We start from the raw sequence: 19,276 nt of genomic DNA on the forward strand, positions 1-19,276 counted from the left end.
GCCTTCTCTCTCCTCCTATGACAATGACGACGACGACGACGCAGTGGACTGGACGTCTGGACGGCGGACGCAAGCGCACTCATGGGCCCACCAAACTCTTTTAAGCCACAATCTATCATACTCCCTCATCAGTCTTAAAACGCCTCTCGATAAGTAAAACAATTCTAAATTTAACCAAACATTGTTAAAATTGTTTGACTTCCGGACGAAACGAGACTTCTATTCTTTTTAAGATGAAAAGGATTATAGCAACGAGAAAATAGTGTTCATGTAGAAAAGTCAAAACGATGTTACAGTATGCAATTACTTGGAGGTGATTTATTGATGTGACGTTATCATGAATCACCTCAAACACAAAGAAAGAAATATCAATTCATCATAAAGGCGTTCTTTTTTTTGTTACAGTTGTCATACAAATTCGTTTAAATAACGACATATTCAAGGCACATATTTCATCCTCGAAAGTATTTTTTTATTCCGATGTGGAGCGCATCAATTTGTTCAAAATAATCACTCGTTTAATTTTTAGCATAGTTAAATATTTTTATGGTCTAGTTCTTCAATATAACATAATTCAAAATTGTCAAATCTTTGAATATAAACAAAAAAAGAAGGTTTGTATGAAAATTTGGCAAAAAAAAACAACCACAGTTCAGCCTCAACACCATTTTTGAATTTCTTCGTGGCACATTTTGTTAGAAACTTAAGTATTTTCATATTTAAATTAATCTAGAGAAATCATAGCAAACTTGTAACGACATGTATGTGCATGTGTAAAATATTACCGCCAACGTCTCGAGAATGCCATACTTCTGACTACCGTCAAGACGTGCTCAAGGGTCCCACCTCAAGAGACTGGATCAGAGTCCATCGTGGCAGGACCACTCCTCCCAAGACCCTAGGCCCTAGGAAACTGCCTTTGATTCCAACTAAGGGAAAGCCTAGCTCTAGGTAACATACAAGGGCACTCATGTGGGTCGAAACGACTCCTGGTTGGCCTGAGCCCCCCCCCCCCCAAAAAAAAATTGATAAACATTATAAGGTCTTAGGCCCCAAGTGTCAAAGGGCCTCTAGAGTAAAATATTCTAGGTCTCTAAGATACCTTGTGTGACAGGGCACTCACATGGAAGTGGGTCCCTAGGGTCTCCTCTATTGTAGGGTATTCGCATGAAGTCTTTAGGACAACACATGTCCCATGATACATGTAAGTATAAGCACTCGTGACCCCTCGTGTCCTAAGGCACTTGTGTGTATAAGCCTCCAAGGCCCCTCATGTCCTAGGGGACTATTGATAGTATAGGCTCTCGGGGCCCCACGTGTCCTAGGACACCTATGCTATGGGTCCCCATGACCTCTCATCCCTAAGTGATAATGATTGTTCAGGGCAGATCGGCCCCTAAGCTCTTGTACTTAGAGCACCTAGAGGGGTGGTGAATAGATGATTCTGCGAAATGAGCTCTAAACAATACAAACTTGGTTTATATAATTTGTTAATGAGAACTAAAACCAAGTTAGGACGAAAAGAGAGAAGAAGGGGGGAACTCTTCTCTTGATTGCTCCTTTAAAATGAGTATTAAACTTAGGAGCAATACTGCAAGAGAGTGGAGAACTCAAGAAGACAGTAATCATAGTAAGTAAATAGACAAGTGACACAATGATTTCTACCGTGGTCTGGCCAATGCCTACTCCACGTTGTGGTAACCTTCTTTGGTCAAGGGTTGCACTCAACCCCTCTCAAATGATCCAAAGATCAAACTTGAGTGCCACAAATATTTTCCTTATACCAAAATCTCTTTGTGAGGAATCTCCATAAATTGGAGTCTCTCATGCCTTACACAAATGTTTACAATCAAAACCGGAGTAAGGATGGAAGTAGAAACGCACACCAGAGCACAACAGAGCAACAACACGCACACAAGTGAAAAGTGAGAGCGCACAAAACAAAACGACAGAGTTACAGCTCAAGAACACGCCCAAATCTCTCTCTAACAAATCAAAAGCGTGGTTGCAAAGGTTCGGAGTTGTAGTGTGCTCAAAGGGTGCTTGGGTAACAGCTCCATGCGCATAGGGGATCCTTTTATAGCCCCAAGGGACCAAGGAGCCATTTGATCTTCATTTGGAAGGCCCTAGTTGCCTTCTGCCCACAGTGCACCGGGCACACAACAATCAATAATCTCCTGCCTTAAACAGTGTAACACCCGGGCTTTAAGGGACAAAGTCGGGTGCATCTCATACATGCGCCAAAGAAGACAACATATATAATAACAGAGTGTATAGAGATAAATGTCACAATATAATCAGAGTACTTATTACATAGCGGAAGACTTACAAAATAAAAGATAAATATAACAGGATCTAAAATCTATCCTTAGCGCCAGAAAGTCAACTGGAAGATGTCACCTAGATCGAATCGAACTCCTCATTAAGCGGCTCCTCTTGAACCACATGTTCTTCTTCTGTGGGGGTGTGAGATAGCAAGGGTGAGCTCACATACGATCATAGTTCAACAAGTTGTGGGGAATATTGTGCATGAACTCGCCAAAGGTGGGAGCTCACGTGAAGTGTAAGGCTTACCAAATAGGATGGTTGAAGCTGAGCATTGCTTTTAATGTTGGTCAAAATTTTATTAGCAATTACTAAGTATAAGTAAATACCAACCTAATTAAGTAGTAGAACAAAAGTAATAGCAACACCTGCGATACAATGCATATGACAAATTGAATTAAATTCCATAAATTAATCATGTGAGGGTCCGAGCTGCTCATGACCGTGAGCACGGCTAGTATACCAGTTTTACACTCTACAGAGGTTGCGCATCTTTACCCACAAGTCATGTTACCCATTTGCCACGGGGTTGTACGGGCCCCATACACCTCTACCAAGGAAGCGAGGCAGGGTAACACTACGAGGCTTTTACAAAGTTCCACTAGCTTCAGAAAACCCGCTACAGTTTATAGGAAGCTCCAATGCAGGGATCCCTCGCCTGACCACCATCGCAGCAAAAACAACCAAGGACCTCCCCAACCACTCCCCTACTGCCCTTGCCCCTTTCGGGTAAGGTAGTCTTCCACTAGCTTTCCTAATTAATCAGCCAAGGGCGTCCCATTAAACCCATGTGGTAGCACTATTTTCCTGGGTGGTCGCTCCATGTTCCAATTAACATAATGATATTATCATGAACAGTAAATAACAACTGATAACAAAAGTATGATAATATGTATCTCAATGCCCAAATCCACATATAGCACTAGCAAATACTACCCAAAAAATTTAGTGGTAAACAAGACATAAAGATAGACAAACTAGGGTAACCTATTGGGTCCCATCAAAATTAACCTATGCAGATCATTATGATTAATCAGAACATGACTGGGTAAAAAGAAGTGATCAAGGGCACAACTTGCCTGGGACTCGAGATTCCAGGTACCAACTTGCTCTTTAGATGACACGTGTCCTCACTGCTAAACGTAGCAATACAGACAAACATATATAGGCAAAATTAACAACACACCAAACATAAGAATAAACCACGTAATAATATTCTACGCGTTGCTACGAGATCGTGGGTTCGAGAACCGCTAAATTCGGGGTTACGGTTATGAAGTTATGGTTTTCCGAAGATCCACGCCATTTAAGCACTTAAAACTAGACCTTATGTTGATTTAATAGATCACGTGAGAAAATAACCTAAATAAATAAATAATTCAACTTTAAGTTAAATCATAATATAATTAGGGATCATATTTTAGCCAAACTATAATTATAAACATATTAACTTTGATTCAAAGAGGTTAATCTACTAAACGTAGGTTAGATGAATATCTAACTATAAAAGTATGAGATATGGTATGATTAATGTTTTTAGTACGTAGAGAATATTTTTATGAAGCTAACGCAACTAGAACGGAGTAAAACGGATTTAAAATGAGTAAGTTATGCCATAAACAATTTTCTAGGTTTCCTAATTATTTATTTTAACTCTGTAAAGGTTTCCAGGGGTATATTTAAAAAGTCCAGGGACCCTATTGTAAGTTTTGCCTACTAGCGAGGATGGCGTGTTCTATTTCGTAAAAGCACGGGGACTGTTTAGCAAAGTTTGCCTCGACGAAGGGGGGTACGGGTTAACTAGAGCCGCCAGATCGAAATCCCACGCACCGGGTTAAATGAATCCTTTAAGCGAAGAGTTACGCAATCCTTGTCGTTGGATCTTCGACCAGGCGCCTCGATCCACATCGGACGGCCGAGAAGAGTTCAGGTCGAACCAGAATCCGGGATCAAATCTCAGCCCTTCATCTAGGATTGACGGCCCATATTCCACCCCCATCGCCCAAGCCTGGTAACGGCGGCACTGCCCTGTGGCCACGGCGGGGCATCGCCGGTGAGCCTGCTGGATGGCGGTCATGTGCTCTAGATCCTAATCCGGGGAGCGCTACACGGAGACGAGATCCCAACAACAGATATAGGGTTCACGTACCAATGGTGAGGATGCTGATGTTCTCCGACCATGGCACTAGTGGTCCCGCGGCGGAGCAGCGGCACGGGTGAGAAATTCTAGTGGCCACGAGGTCCTTCTCCGCCCAACGACGACAACGCAAGCATCGAAGCTCGCCGTCGACCAACGAACCGAGGCCAACCATCACGCGCTCGTTGAGGATCCACACAGGCGCACGATCACTCTCTCTCTCCCTTCCAACTCTGCACGCCATGGTTACTGGATTGGTACAGGAGTTCGCGGCGACCTGCGCTTTATAGCCCAGCATCGACTCGGCCCTCCGAAACGCGCGCGCAGAAATCAGGCGGAAACTGCGGGATCTTCTTGAGTTTGTTACGGAATCCGTTTCCTGCAGAGAAACTCGTCGCGTTGGTTGAAGATGAGGGAGGCACCGCTGACAATGCGGGCCCACGATGCAGAGCAAGCATAGGACGCGCGTGCTGGGGCGTTGGCGAGATCTCAAGCGGGGTAAATCGGCGTTCTGTTGTGATCCCGTGATCCAGTTGCGCCGACCCCAATGAAATGCGCGATGGATGTTTCCGTCGCCGCCGCACGAGGTGGAGGACGACCCAGGCCTCCCTGGCCCACCTGCCAGAGGCGTGAGACGCCAAGTTGATCGCCACAGAGAGCAAAGTGCCTGAGAGGCTGACGAGAGCGACCCACCGACAGAGGTCCATGCGGCGCGCGACATTTGCGGTGCTTGTTGCGACTGAAGCGGAGTTGAGGAAGATAACGCTGACGATCGGGCCCACCAGGCGGTGACCCAAGTGTATGCGCGTGTAGGAAAGCGTCTGCAGCGCGGTGGTGTCGGCGTTTCGAGACCGGGGGGTCCCTGAGCCGACGAGTGAATGTCGCCGCGTGCCCCAGCCCAGATGGGTCGAGCGCGAGGGCGAGCGCGAAGGGGGGAGAGCGAGGCGGCCGGAGACCGGCGTGAGAGAGGTGGGAATCCCGCGGCCTTCGTATTCGTCCCGCGCCCAGGTCGGGTGCGCTTGCAGTAGGGGGTTACAAGCGTCCACGCGGGAGAGGGAGCGAGCGGCTTCAAGCGAGCGCCTGTCTCGTCCTCGTCCCCGCGCGGCCAACCCTCTCTAAGAGGGCCCTGGTCCTTCCTTTTATAGGCGTAAGGAGAGGATCCAGGTGTACAATGGGGGGTATAGCAGAGTGCTACGTGTCTAGCGGAGGAGAGCTAGCGTCCTAAGTACATGCCGTCGTGGCAGCCGGAGAGATTTTGGCACCCAGTTGTTGTGATGTCGTGGCTATCGAAGGAGTGCTGGAGCCTGGCGGAGGGACAGCTGTCGGAGCGGTTGAGTCCTTGATGACGTCCTCCTGCTTCCGTAAGGGGGCTGGGAGCCGCCGTCGTCACAGAGTATGCGGGGCGCCATCATTGCCTATCTGGCAGAGTGAGCCAGATGGGACGTCGGTCTTGTTCCCTGCGGCCCGAGTCAGCTCGGGGTAGGGTGATGATGGCGCCTTCTGTTGATGTGGCTGGTCTGCGCCCTAGGTTGGGCAACGTGGAAGCTCCTCCGAAGCCGAGGTCGAGTCTGTCTTCCGTGGCCGAGGTCGAGTCCGAGCCCCTGGTTCAGGCGAGGTGGGGACCGTCGACTGAGGCCAGGGCGGAGTCCGAGCCCTGGGGTCGGGCGAAGCGGAGTTCGTCGTCTTCTGGGGCTGAGCCCGAGTCCGAGCCCTGGGTCGGGCGGAGCGGAGTTCGCCGTCTTCTGGGGCTGAGCCCGAGTCCGAGCCCTAGGTCGGGCGGAGCGGAGTTCGCCGTCTTCCGGGACTTAGCCCGAGTCCGAGCCCTGGGTCGGGCGGAGCGGAGTTCGCCGTCTTCCGGGACTTAGCCCGAGTCCGAGCCCTGGGTCGGGCGGAGCGGAGTTCGCCGTCTTCCAGGACTTAGCCCGAGTCCGAGCCCTGGGTCGGGCGGAGCAGAGCTTCCTATGGTGCCTTCGGCCGGGCCTGACTACCTGTCAGTATCACTCTGTCAAGTGGCACCGCAGTCGGAGTGGCGCAGGCGACGCTGTCCTTCTGTTAGGCCGGTCAGTGGAGCGGCGAAGTGACGGCGGTCACTTCGGCTCTGCCGGCTGGGGGGCGCGCGTCAGGATAAAGGTGTCAGGCCACCTTTGCATTAAATGCTCCTGCGATTTGGTCGGTCGGTGCGGCGATTTGGTCAGGGTTGCTTCTTGGCGAAGACAGGGCCACGGGCGAGCCGGAAATATGTTCGCCGCCGGAGGGGGGCCTCGGGCGAGACGGAAATCCTCCGGGGTTGGCTGCCTTTGTCCGAGACTAGGCTCGGGCGAGGCGTGATCGAGTCCCTCGAATGGGCTGATCCCTGACTTAATCGCACCCATCAGGCCTTTGCAACTTTATGCTGATGGGGGTTACCAGCTGAGAATTAGGAGCCTTGAGGGTACCCCTAATTATGGTCCCCGACAGTAGCCCCCGAGCCTCGAAGGGAGTGTTAGCACTCGCTTGGAGGCTTTCGTCGCACTTTTTTGCAAGGGGACCAGCCTTTCTCGGTTGCGTTTTGTTCCGGTGGGTGCGCGCGAGCGCACCCGCCGGGTGTAGCCCCCGAGGCCTCGGAGGAGTGGTTTCACTCCTTCGAGGTCTTAATGCCTCGCGTAATGCTTCGGCTGGTCTGGTCGTTCCCTCATGCGAGCTGGTCGTAGCCCGGGTGTACGGTCGGGTCTCAAGTTCTCGGGCTGGTATGTTGACGCTGTCAACGGTTTGGCCGGAGTCGGGTTTGCGAGAGCAGCCCCCGAGCCTCTGCACAGGGCGAGAGGGCGATCAGGGACAGACTCGGCTTTTTTACATACGCCCCTGCGTCGCCTTTCCGCAAGGAGGAGGGGGGAAAGCGCCATGTTGCCCTCGATGGGCGCCGAACATGGTGTCTCCGGTGAGCTGCAAGCGGGTAATCCAAGTGGACGTCCGTGCCCCGTTCGTTAGGGGTCGGCTAGGGGCCCGGAGGCACGTCCAAAAGTACCTGCGGGTGATCTGCCGGACCCGGTCCCTTGGCGACGGGGTCCGAGGGCTCGATGCCTCCCTCCGATGGGATTCCGTTACAAGATCGTTCCCGCTGGTCTCGGAAATGTCCTAGGGTACCTCGGGAGCGCAGCCCGAGCCTTGGTTATGTATCGAACGTACCCATGGTCATCCCTCGCTCTGTGTCTGAGGCGGCTGTGAACCCTTCGGGGGCCAGCCTTCGAACCCCTGATCAGTAATGGGCGTGGAGCCCGAGTAGCCTGAGGCGGCCGTGGAACCCTTCCGAGGGGCCGGCCTTCGAACCTCTGACCAGTAGTGGGTGTAGGGCCCACGCGATCTGAGGCGGCTGTCGAACCCTTCCGGGGGGCCAGCCTTCGAACCTCTGATCAGTAGGGAGGCTCGGAGCCTGGTTCCTTTACGGGGAAGGATCCTTTTCGGGGTATCCCCCTTTCCCGGTCCCTGTTGCAAGAGAGAGAAAGAGGAAAAAAGGAAAAGGATACGAAATCGAACGACGCGGCGTACCTTTTTTGACGCGGTCATTATGGCGAAGGTGAAGCGTCGCCCGCTTCTCCTGCCAGAGGCGCCGCCTGTCCCGCCACGGAGTTAATGCGACGGGGCGAGTGGTTGGCGGGGCGGCCGTTGTGCGTGCGCGAGCCGTTCGAGGAACGGAGCACGGGCGCGTTGTCTTCACGCCATGAGAGAGGGTTCTCTCGCTGCCCCCGGATGGGACGTGAGCTTGGCTGACGACGTGACTGCTGCTCCTGCCTGCCTGCCACCGTCATTACTGCTGGCCCATTTTTGGCCGCATTGACCGTCGCGCTAGGCTGGCGCTGCTGGGTCGCCTCGAGTCGCGGTATCAGTTCCGCAGTCGAGGAGGCGCGGTGGTGGCGCAAGTGGCAGTGCAGTTGCATGCACGAAGCATTCGGCACGCCGGTTGCATGACGCGTGGGCCTGGGCCTCCATGCTGGGCATGTTGGGAGTCGGAGAAGCGCGCCCACTTGGCGCGGTTGCATGCCGCCTGCATGGCTGCCCGCCCCTTTCGCCCGTTGGTCTGAGCAAAAGTGGAGGGTCACTTGTGACCGTTGGGCGGTTGTGCGCACCGCGCACGGCGGTTTGGCTTCTTCTGCTCTGAGCCGGCTTGTATGACGTGTGGGACCCAGCCCCCGCGCCGCAGGGGAGGACCTTGGAGCGTGTTGGAGAAGACTCAGCCCGCGACGGCTGGGGACGCAAGTAGGGAGAGTCGCCTTTAAAAGGAGGGTGACCCTTTTGGAAGGCGACCACGTCTTCGTGCTCCCTTATGCATCGTGTCTCTCCACCTTCCAAGCCCCCGAATGGGGGATACCCGCCGTCTTTCCGCCTCATCGTTGGAGGAACGCAACTCCGTGGGAGTTGGTACCTTTCAGCCATCGTTCGGCTTCAAGGATTTTCATCATGCAGCCCGGTTGCGCCCCTCCGCTGGTGGTCACCCAAAATGGTGACCTCCAGCCCCTGGATGGGGAGAGGCAAGCCAGGCTGTGATCTTGGTCCCGCCCTCAGCCTCGAGGGTGTTCGTCATCCTCGCTGGGGCGGGGAGCGAGGCGAGCGGGGCTCTACCTCCCGCGCGGGCCGGCGGGCCACCTCTTCTTCCAGCTTCTGGTGGTGGCAAACACCCTCCAGCTCTGCGGAGGAGACGTCTTCCAGCCATGCCGGGGAAGGCGAACTGTTGCTGCCCAGCTAGGATGCAACATTCTGCCCTCTTCCTCGCTTTCGCAGCGAGGACGACAGCGAGGACCTGCCGGTGCGCTTTGGAGCGGCCCGCTCTTTGGCTTTAATAGCTGGTTCGCGTCCCTTGAGCGGGAACGCGAACGAGAGCCCTCCGGCGGCCGCGTCCGTCCTGGGACCATGGCTGCTGCTGCAGAGGTCGCTGACGGGTCCCCCGGCGTTCGTCGCCCCGCAGGCTCCCCTGTGGGGAGGTTGTTCATACCCGCGAGGACGGAACCAGAGTTCCGTCTGTAATGGCACTTCGAATGCCAGTGTTTTTGTTCATTGCGGCTGTCGAGGCCTGAGCATGTATGTAATTTTGGCGCGGAGCCGTGTTTTGTTCTCATTTTCGAGCATTAAGACTCGCCTGTTGGTTGTCTGAACCGCTTCACCAAGCCTGAGTCGCCCCGTGTAAAGGTGACGAGTGAGGTATCCGTATCCCGGAGGCGTAGGAGTCCCTCGGCTCGGTCGGCCTTGTTGTCCGAGGCTTCTCTAGCTTAGTTAAAGGAACCCCTCGACCACTCTCCGATGAGCCGAGGCCAGGGGTAGCGGTGTCAGCATGAACAGAGGCAGAGTTGTCTCGAAAAGAAAACCTGGTTGGCCGGAGCCTGGCCGGGTCGTCCGTTAGCGGGATCGACGCCGGAGTTGATCAGCCGAGGCCTCGGGTCGGGCTGACGTCCTTGGAGGACAGCTGGCCGAGGCCCCGGGGTGACCGACCGAGCCGCCTGCTCGGGCCGGATTCCCGAAGAAGACCCTGGCAGCGATGGCCCGGGCGTGGTGATGACGCCGTCCTTCGGAGTGGAGATCCTCGAACCGCGTCGCCATCTGAGGCTAGGTCGGATCTCGCCGAAGGTGTTGTCGACGCCGAGGGTGCTGCTGCTCCCTTCCAGTGTCAAGACCCGAGCCTGCAGGATCGGATTGTCTTGTAGCGCGTGTTTCCTGCGGCCGCCGAGGCCAAAACACACCCTCGCCGTGTTGTAAAGTTGTGTCTCTTTTCCTCTTGTTTCGAGTATCTGGACTTTTTTGTCGGTAACAGAAATGTTTGTGCGAGCAAGAGTTGCTTCTCGCGGAAGGTGATGAGTGAGGTATCCGTATCCCGGAGGCGTAGGAGTCCCTCGGCTCGGTCGGCCTTGCCGCTTACGCGCACTCTTACTCGTCCATAGGGTTCTGTCACCAACGCAGTCGAGAAGGCTCGAAAGATCCCTTCGGCAGAAGAGCTTCCGAACGTGAGGACTTGTTCGGTCCGCGGAATCACTTGTCCGAACGTGAGTTACTTATCGCAGAAGGTGATGAGTGAGGTATCCGTATCCCGGAGGCGTAGGAGTCCCTCGGCTCGGTCAGCCTTGGCTGCTTACGTGTACTCCGTCGTTTTCAGGATCCACTTTCGAAGTAGTCAAAGAGCACGAAAGACATTCTGGCAGAAAAGATCTTTTTTCGAGGAAAATTTCGACGCAGAGGGGGTTCCCCCCCTTTTAGCCCCCGAGGGAGGGTCGGGCTTTGCCGAGGCGAGGCCGACCCTTCCTTGATGACTAAACTTTGCGTGGGTGCGAGGTATATGAACAACTTGAAAACATCTTAAGGGTAGAAGCGACGTAGCTGTTGGATGTTCCAAGCGTTGTCGTAGACCTCGCCTTGACTGTTGGCCAGCTTGTACGTTCTGGGCTTCAGAACTTTGGCGATGACGAACGGCCCCTCCCAGGGGGCGTGAGCATGTGCCGCCCTCGGGCGTCTTGTCGCAGCCGAAGCACCAGGTCGCCCATCTGGAGGTCTCGGGTCCGGACCCCTCGGGCGTGGTAGCGTCGCAGGGACTGCTGGTACCGCGCCGAGTGTAGTAAGGCCCTATCCCGAGCCTCCTCCAGCTGGTCCAGCGAGTCTTCTCGGCTAGCTTGGTTGCTTTGGTCGGTGTAGGCCCTCGTCCTCGGGGAGCCGTATTCCAGGTCTGTGGGCAAGACGGCTTCAGCCCCGTAGACTAGGAAGAACGGCGTGAAGCCCGTGGCTCGGCTCGGCGTTGTCCTCAGACTCCAGACCACCGAGGGGAGTTCCTTCATCCATCGCTTGCCGAACTTGTTGAGATCGTTGTAGATCCGAGGCTTGAGCCCTTGTAGAATCATGTCGTTGGCACGCTCTACTTGCCCATTTGACATGGGGTGAGCTACGGCGGCCCAGTCCACCCGGATGTGGTGATCCTCGCAGAAGTCCAGGAACTTTCTGCCGGTGAATTGGGTGCCGTTGTCGGTGATGATGGAGTTCGGGACCCCGAAACGATGGATGATGTTGGTGAAGAACGCCACCGCCTGCTCGGACCTGATGCTGTTCAGGGGTCGGACCTCGATCCACTTGGAGAATTTGTCGATGGCGACCAGCAGGTGCGTGTAGCCCCCGGGTGCCTTCTGCAAGGGGCCGACGAGGTCCAGACCCCACACAGCAAAAGGCCAGGTGATGGGTATCGTCTGCAGAGCCTGAGCGGGTAGGTGGGTCTGCCTTGCGTAGAATTGACACCCTTCGCAGGTGCGGACAATTCTGGTAGCGTCGGCCACCGCCGTGGGCCAGTAGAAGCCTTGTCGGAAAGCATTCCCGACAAGGGCTCGAGGCGCTGCGTGGTGGCCGCAAGCCCCCGAGTGTATCTCTTGCAGGAGTTCCTGACCTTCGGCGATGGTGATGCATCGCTGGAGGATGCCAGAGGGGCTGCGGTGGTAGAGCCCCTTCTCATCGCCCAGCAAGACGAACGACTTGGCGCGCCGCGCCACCCGCCGAGCCTCGGCTCGGTCGAGGGGTAGCTCTCCTCGGTGGAGATATTGCAGGTACGGGGTCTGCCAGTTTTGATCAGGCGTGACCCCACTTTGCTCCCCCTCGACGTGCAGCGTCTCGCCCTCGGGGGCCGAGGGTACCTCGGGCTGAACCGTGGGCGCCTCGGGCCGAGCTGAGGGTGCCTCGGGCTGTGCCGAGGGTACCTTGGGCTGGGCCGAGGGTACCTCGAGCTCGGGCGTGTCGTCGATCTTGACGGAGGGTTGATGCAGATCCCGAGAGAAGACATCCGGGGGAACCGTGGTTCGCCCCGAGGCTATTTTAGCCAGCTCGTCCGCAGTCTCGTTGTAGCGCCGAGCGATGTGGTTGAGCTCGAGCCCGTAGAACTTGTCTTCCAAGCGTCGAACCTCATCGCAGTAGGCCTCCATCTTCGGGTCGTGACAGTGGGAGTTCTTCATGACTTGGTCGATGACGAGCTGCGAGTCACCGCGAGCGTCGAGGCGTCGGACCCCTAGCTCGATGGCGATCCGCAATCCGTTGACCAGAGCTTCATACTCAGCCACATTGTTGGATGCCGGGAAATGGAGGCGTAGCACATAGCGTATGTGCTTCCCGAGGGGCGAGATGAAGAGTAGGCCTGCGCCGGCTCCCGTCTTCATCAACGACCCGTCGAAAAACATGGTCCAGAGCTCCGGTTGGATCGGAGCCGTCGGTAGCTGGGTGTCGACCCATTCGGCCACGAAGTCCGCCAAGACCTGGGACTTGATGGCCTTCCGAGGAGCGAACGAGATCGCCTCGCCCATGATTTCCACCGCCCACTTTGCAATCCTACCCGAGGCCTCCCGGCACTGGATGATCTCCCCCAGGGGGAAGGATGACACCACAGTTACCGGATGAGACTCGAAGTAGTGTCGCAACTTCCGCTGTGTCAGGATCACCACATACAACAGCTTCTGAACTTGTGGGTAGCGGATCTTGGTTTCAGACAGCACCTCGCTGACGAAGTAAACTGGCCTCTGAACGGGCAATGCATGCCCCTCTTCTTGCCTCTCGACCACAATCGCGGCGCTAACCACCTGAGTGGTCGCGGCGACGTAGACCAAGAGGGCTTCTCCGGTAGCTGGGGGCACCAAGATAGGCGCCTTTGTGAGGAGTGCCTTCAGGTTCCCGAGGGCTTCCTCGGCCTCAGGGGTCCAAGTGAAGCACTCAACCTTCCTCAAGAGGCGATACAGAGGTAGACCTCTTTTGCCGAGGCGTGAGATGAAGCGGCTTAGAGCCGCGAGACATCCCATGACCCTCTGTACGCCTTTCAAGTCCTTGATGGGCCCCATGCTGGTGATGGCTGCGATCTTCTCCGGGTTGGCTTCGATGCCCCGCTCGGAGACGATGAACCCCAAGAGCATGCCTCGGGGCACCCCGAAGACACTTCTCGGGATTGAGCTTGACGCCTTTCGCCTTGAGACATCGGAATGTCACTTCAAGGTCGGAAAGGAGGTCGGAAGCTTTCCTTGTCTTGACTACGATGTCATCGACGTAGGCCTCGACCGTGCGGCCAATGTGTTTGCCGAACACATGGTTCATGCACCGCTGGTACGTCGCGCCCGCATTCCTCAAGCCGAACGGCATGGTGACATAGCAGTACATGCCGAAGGGTGTGATGAAAGAAGTCACGAGCTGGTCGGACTCTTTCATCCTGATTTGGTGAGACCCTGAGTAGGCATCGAGGAAAGACAGGGTTTTGCACCCAGCAGTGGAATCCACGATTTGATCGATGCGAGGCAGATGGTAGGGAACCTTCGGACATGCTTTGTTTAGACCAGTGTAGTCTACACACATCCGCCATTTCCCCCTTTCTTTCTCACAAGCACAGGGTTGGCAAGCCATTCGGGATGGAATACCTCTTTGATGAACCCTGCCGCCATTAGCTTGTGGATCTCCTCGCCTATGGCTCTGCGCTTCTCCTCGTCGAATCGGCGCAGAGGCTACTTGACGGGTCGGGCTCCGGCTCGGATGTCCAACGAGTGCTCGGCGACATCCCTCAGTATGCCGGGCATGTCCGAGGGACTCCACGCGAAGACGTCGGCGTTCGCGCGGAGAAAGTCGACGAGCACTGCTTCCTATTTGGGATCGAGCCCGGAGCCGATCCGGATCTGCTTGGAGGCGTCGCCGCTGAGGTCGAGGGGGACGGACTTAACCGTCTCCGCTGGCTCAAAGTTGCCGGCATGACGCTTCACGTCTGGCACCTCCTTCGAGAGGCTCTCCAGGTCGTCGATGAGGGCCTCGGACTCGGTGAGGGCCTCGGCGTATTCCACGCACTCCACGTCGCATTCGAACGCGTGTTTGTACGTGGGGCCGACGGTGATGACCCCGTTGGGGCCCGGCATCTTGAGATTCAGGTAGGTATAGTTGGGGACGGCCATGAACTTCGCGTAGCATGGTCTTCCCAGTACCGTGTGGTAGGTTCCTCGGAACCCGACCACCTCGAACGTCAGTGTCTCCCTTCGGAAGTTGGAGGGTGTTCCGAAGCAGACGGGAAGGTCGAGTTGTCCGAGGGGCTGGACGCGCTTCCCGGGAATGATCCCATGGAAGGGCGCAGCGCCTGCTCGGACGGAGGACAGATCGACACGCAGGAGCCCGAGGGTCTCGGCGTAGATGATGTTGAGGCTGCTGCCTCCGTCCATGAGGACCTTGGTGAGCCTGACGTCACCGATGACGGGGTCGACGACGAGCGGGTATTTCCCCGGGCTCGGCACATGGTCGGGGTGGTCGGCTTGGTCGAAGGTGATGGGCTTGTCGGACCAGTCTAGGTAGACTGGCGCCGCCACCTTCACCGAGCAGACCTCCCGGCGCTCTTGCTTGCGGTGCCGAGCCGAGGCGTTCGCCGCTTGCCCACCGTAGATCATGAAGCAGTCGCGGACCTCGGGGAACTCTCCCGCCTGGTGATCTTCCTTCTTGTCGTCGTCGCGGGCCCTGCCACCCTCCGCGGGTGGCCCAGCCCTATGGAAGTGGTGTCGAAGCATGACGCACTCCTCAAGGGTGTGCTTGACGGGCCCCCGGTGATAGGGGCACGGCTCCTTGAGCATCTTGTCGAAGAGGTTGGCACCTCCGGGGGGCTTCCGAGGGTTCTTATACTCGGCGGCGGTGACAAGGTCCGCGTCGGCGGCGTCGCGTTTCGCTAGCGACTTCTTCTTGCCCTTCTTCTTGGCGCCGCGCTGAGTTGATGCCTCGGAGGCATCCTCCGATGGGCGGCCCTGGGGCTGCTTGTCCTTTCGGAAGATAGCCTCGACCGCCTCCTGGCCGGAGGCGAACTTGGTAGCGATGTCCATCAGCTCGCTCGCCCTGGTGGGGGTCTTGCGACCCAGCTTGCTCACCAGGTCGTGGCAGGTGGTGCCGGCGAGGAACGCGCCGATGACATCCGAGTCGGTGATGTTGGGCAGCTCAGTGCACTGCTTCGAGAATCGTCGGATGTAGTCCTAGAGAGACTCTCCCGGCTGCTGCCGGCAGCTTCGGAGGTCCCAGGAATTCCCGGGGCGCACGTACGTGCCCTGGAAATTGCCGGCGAAAGCTTGGACTAGGTCGTCCCAGTTGGAGATCTGCCCCGGAGGCAGGTGCTCCAACCAGGCGCGAGCGGTGTCGGAGAGGAACAGGGGGAGGTTGCGGATGATGAGGTTGTCATCGTCCGTTCCACCCAGTTGGCTGGCCAGACGGTAGACCGCGAGCCATAGTTCCGGTCTCGTCTCCCCCGAGTACTTTGTGATAGTGGTCGGGGGTCGGAACCGGGTCGGGAACGATGCCCGTCGGATGGCCCGGCTGAAGGCCTGCGGACCGGGTGGTTCGGGCGAGGGACTCCGATCCTCCCCGCTGTCGTAGCGTCCCCCACGCCTGGGGTGGTAGCCTCGGCGCACCCTCTCGTCAAGGTGGGCCCGACGGTCACGGTGATGGTGCTCGTTGCCGAGGCGACCCGGGGCCGCAGGCGCGGTGTTGCGCGTGCGTCCGGTGTAGACCGAGGCCTCCCGCATGAATCGGGAAGTCGTGTCATGAGGTTTCGAGGGGTACCCCTGCCTTCGGGAGGCAGAGCTCTCGGACCGTCGGACCGCAGCGCCTTCCAGGAGATTCTTGAGCTCCCCCTGGATTCGTCGCCCCTCGGTGGTTGATGGCTCCGGCATCGCGCGGAGAAGCATCGCTGCTGCAGCCAGGTTCTGGTCGACCCCGCTAGATGCGGGTGGTGGCCTGACCCTGACGTCGTCGGCGACGCGGTGCTGGAAGCCCTGGGGTAGATGACGTATTTCTCCGGCCGGAGGCTGGCCCGCCCATGCCCGCCCGACGTCCCGGTGGATCGGCTCAAGCGCTCCTGCTCCCTCGTCGAGCCTGGCCTGCACCCCACGGATTTGCTCGAGCTGTGGGTCATGGCCCCCCGCCTGAACGGGGACCACAGCTAGCTCCCGTGGGATGTCAACGCGAGGCACCGGCCTAGGGAGATCACCGTCCTCCGGCATGCCAAGATGGTTGCCTTCGGTGGGACCCCTAGATCGACGTGGAAACATTCGCGGCTTGGGCCACAGTCCTCGTCGCCGAGGCTACGGCTACCGTCGGAACAGTCGGAAAGGCAGTAGTCGCATGCGGTCATGAAGTCCCGCATGGCACTGGGGTTGCCAAGTCCAGAGAAATCCCAACAGAAGCTGGGCTCGTCGTCTTCCTCGTACCCAGATGGCCCATAGGTCGAGACGTCCGTCAACCGGTCCCAAGGTGACCGCATACGAAACCCCAGAGGGTTTGGGCTTGCCTCTACGAGAGCGCCCGCCAAAGCGGAGTCGCTAGGCGGGTTGAGGCTGAATCCAAATGACGTGGGATGGGAATCGGTCGGTACCTCTTGGTCGACGAGCGGTGATAAAGTCACGTCAGGGACTGACTGCACAGTCGTCTCAGGTACGAGGGTGACGTCCAGCAAGCTTTTCGCGAGCGTGCTGGCGTCGTCCGCTTGCTCGGGATTGGCGTGTCGCGGGGAGACGACGCTCGTCTTCGTCTCAAGCGCGAAGTCGATACCCGGCGCGCCCCCCGTTGGGGTGCCGGCGTTGTCGACTCGCTCGACAGCCGACGAGGCGCTGCCTCCTGCTCGGCCTTGGTTGCCCTGCCTTCCCCTCCGTCGGCGGGGAAGAGGGCGGGATGAGCTCGAAGGTTGTTCTTCCACCACGCGGGGAAGGCGTCGTCGATTCCGCCGCCGGCGGGCGGGCGGGCTGTCGGCCGCCATTGTCGTTGTCGCGCGGCGGTGGAAGGAGTATCATGTCGTAGCTGCCGTTGAGGGACATGAACTCAAGACTCCCGAAACGGTGCGCCGTCCCGGGTTGGAAAGGTTACTGGAGACTGCCCATCTGGAGCTTGACGGGAAGCTGTTCGTCAACACGCAGCAGGCCCCTACCTGGCGCGCCAACTGTCGGCGTTTCGAGACCGGGGGGTCCCTGAGCCGACGAGTGAATGTCGCCGCGTGCCCCAGCCCAGATGGGTCGAGCGCGAGGGCGAGCGCGAAGGGGGGAGAGCGAGGCGGCCGGAGACCGGCGTGAGAGAGGTGGGAATCCCGCGGCCTTCGTGTTCGTCCCGCGCCCAGGTCGGGTGCGCTTACAGTAGGGGGTTACAAGCGTCCACGCGGGAGAGGGAGCGAACCAACTTTCGGCGTTTTGAGACCGGGGGGTCCCTGAGCCGACGAGTGAATGTCGCCGCGTGCCCCAGCCCAGATGGGTCGAGCGCGAGGGCGAGCGCGAAGGGGGGAGAGCGAGGCGGCCGGAGACCGGCGTGAGAGAGGTGGGAATCCCGCGGCCTTCGTGTTCGTCCCGCGCCCAGGTCGGGTGCGCTTGCAGTAGGGGGTTACAAACGTCCACGCGGGAGAGGGAGCGAGCGGCTTCAAGCGAGCGCCTGTCTCGTCCTCATCCCCGCGCGGCCAACCCTCTCTAAGAGGGCCTTGGTCCTTCCTTTTATAGGCGTAAGGAGAGGATCCAGGTTTACAATGGGGGGTATAGCAGAGTGCTATGTGTCTAGCGGAGGAGAGCTAGCGCCCTAAGTACATGCCGTCGTGGCAGCCGGAGAGATTTTGGCACCCAGTTGTTGTGATGTCGTGGCTGTCGGAGGAGTGCTGGAGCCTGGCGGAGGGACAGCTGTCGGAGCGATTGAGTCCTTGCTGACGTCCTCCTGCTTCCGTAAGGGGGCTGGGAGCCACCGTCGTCACAGAGTATGCAGGGCGCCATCATTGCCTATCTGGCGGAGCGAGCCAGATGGGACGCCGGTCTTGTTCCCTGCGGCCCGAGTCAGCTCGGGGTAGGGTGATGATGGCGCCTCCTGTTGACGTGGCTAGTCTGCGCCCTAGGTTGGGCGACGTGGAAGCTCCTCCGAAGCCGAGGTCGAGTCTGTCTTCCGTGGCCGAGGTCGAGTCCGAGCCCCTGGTTCAGGCGAGGCGGGGACCGTCGGCTGAGGCCAGGGCGGAGTCCGAGCCCTGGGGTCGGGCGAAGCGGAGTTCGTCGTCTTCTGGGGCTGAGCCCGAGTCCGAGCCCTGGGTCGGGCGGAGCGGAGTTCGCCGTCTTCTGGGGCTGAGCCTGAGTCCGAGCCCTGGGTCGGGCGGAGCGGAGTTCGCCGTCTTCCGGGACTTAGCCCGAGTCCGAGCCCTGGGTCGGGCGGAGCGGAGTTCGCCGTCTTCCGGGACTTAGCCCGAGTCCGAGCCCTGGGTCGGGCGGAGCGGAGTTCGCCGTCTTCTGGGACTTAGCCCGAGTCCGAGCCCTGGGTCGGCCGGAGCAGAGTTCGCCGTCTTCCGGGACTTAGCCCGAGTCCGAGCCCTGGGTCGGGCGGAGCGGAGCTTCCTATGGTGCCTTCGGCCGGGCCTGACTGCCTGTCAGTCTCACTCTGTCAAGTGGCACCGCAGTCGGAGTGGAGCAGGCGGCGCTGTCCTTCTGTCAGGCCGGTCAGTGGAGCGGCGAAGTGACGGCGGTCACTTCGGCTCTGCCGGCTGGGGGGCGCGCGTCAGGATAAAGGTGTCAGGCCACCTTTGCATTAAATGCTCCTGCGATTTGGTCGGTCGGTGCGGCGATTTGGTCAGGGTTGCTTCTTGGCGAAGACAGGGCCTCGGGCGAGCCGGAAATATGTTCGCCGCCGGAGGGGGGCCTCGAGCGAGACGGAAATCCTCCGGGGTCGGCTGCCCTTGTCCGAGACTAGGCTCGGGCGAGGCGTGATCGAGTCCCTCGAATGGGCTGATCCCTGACTTAATCGCACCCATCAGGCCTTTGCAGCTTTATGCTGATGGGGGTTACCAGCTGAGAATTAGGAGCCTTGAGGGTACCCCTAATT

The sequence above is a fragment of the Zea mays genome, chromosome 2 (genome assembly GCF_902167145.1).
Source record: "Zea mays cultivar B73 chromosome 2, Zm-B73-REFERENCE-NAM-5.0, whole genome shotgun sequence".
Taxonomy (NCBI): domain Eukaryota; kingdom Viridiplantae; phylum Streptophyta; class Magnoliopsida; order Poales; family Poaceae; genus Zea; species Zea mays.